The sequence below is a fragment of the Ceratotherium simum genome, chromosome 9 (assembly GCF_057802395.1).
Source record: "Ceratotherium simum simum isolate JZ-2026a chromosome 9, ASM5780239v1, whole genome shotgun sequence".
NCBI classification, from domain to species: domain Eukaryota; kingdom Metazoa; phylum Chordata; class Mammalia; order Perissodactyla; family Rhinocerotidae; genus Ceratotherium; species Ceratotherium simum.
Genome location: NC_141908.1, coordinates 2,252,047 through 2,253,597, shown reverse-complemented (window position 1 = coordinate 2,253,597; position 1,551 = coordinate 2,252,047). Strand labels below are relative to the sequence as shown.

Here is a 1,551-nt window from a genome sequence, read left to right as displayed (position 1 = left end):
AAAATCAGTATGTAGAAGATTTCAGCAATGTCATCAACCAATAGCATCTAATTGACATTTATAGAATATTTCATCCAATAACAGCAGAATACACATTCTCTTCAAGTGCTCATGGAACATTTACAGAATAGACCATACCCTGGGCCATAAAACAAACCTTAAAAAATTTCAAAGAATTGTAATCCTGCAGAGTATGTTATCTTACCACATGAGAATCAAACTAGAAATGAATAACAGAAAGATAGTAGGAAAATATCTAACTACTTGAAAACTAACCAACATACTTCTAAATAAACCACGAATCAGTTCTTGGCCTTTTGGCTAAGATCAAGTATAGTATCTTTTCTTATCAGTTTAAATAAACCATGGATCAAAGGCAAATAAAAAAATACATTGAACTGAATGAAATAAAAATATAACATGTCGGAATTCATGGGACAAAGCTAGAACAGTGCTGAGAGGAAAAAATAGCACTGAATATTTATATTAGAAAAAAGGAAATGTCTCAATTTAATATTCTAAGTTCCCATGTTATGAAACTAGAAAAACAAAAAACAGCAAACTAAACCCAAAGCAAGTGTAAAGAAGGAAATACTAAAGATAAGAGAAGAAAAAACTGGGAAAATCAAAGGGACAAAAAGCTGATTCTTTGAAAAGTTCAAAAAAATTTTCACTCTCTAGTAAGACTGACAAAGAAAAAAGAGAACACACAAGCTATCCATAGAATGAGTGAAACAGAGGATATCTCTACAGATCATAGAGATTTCAGAATGATGAGGGAATGCTACAAAGAACCCTACAGACATAAGCTTGACAACTTAGATGACGTGGACTAATTCCTCAAAGTATGAACCCCTACAACTCATAAAGTAAATAATTTGACTGTACACATAACTATTACAGAATTGAATTTTTAATTAAAAATATCCTCCCAGAAAATCTCCAGGTCCAGTTGATTTCACTGGAGAATTCTATCATACATTTAAATAAGAATTAACACCAATTCTATACAATCTCTTCCAGAAAATAAAACAAAGGGAAACACTTCCCAATTCTCTTTGTGAGGCCAGCTTATTCTGATGCCAAAACTAGACAAACGCAGTAAAAAAGGAAAACTAAAGTCAAATATCCCTTATGAATATAAATGGAAAAAAAATTTTGACAGAACATTAATGAGTAAAATTCAGCAATATACAAAAAGAATTATGCATCATAACCAAGTGGGGTATATTCCAGGGATGCAAAGCTGGTTCAATATTTGAACATTGATCCATCATATTAACAGACCAAAGAAGAAAAATCACAGGATCATATCAATTAATACAAAGAAAACATTTTACAAAATTCAACACACATTAATGATAAAAACTATCAGAAAACCAGAAATAAAGTGGGACTTCCTTAACTTGATAAAGAACATCTACAAAAAAATCTGTAGCTAACTTTGTACTTAATAGTGAAAGACTGGATGTTTTCCTCCTAAGATTGGGATCAAGGCAGGGATATTTGCTCTCATTCCTCTTACTCAATGCTACTGGAAGTCTTTGCTGT

At 31.5% G+C, this 1,551-nt stretch overlaps 1 pseudogene; it reads left to right on the top strand.

Annotated features, from left to right (window-relative positions):
• The first annotated feature begins 301 nt into the window (after positions 1 to 301).
• LOC147916212 (U2 spliceosomal RNA) lies at positions 302 to 404 on the top strand (annotated as a pseudogene).
• Positions 405 to 1,551: the final 1,147 nt, after the last annotated feature.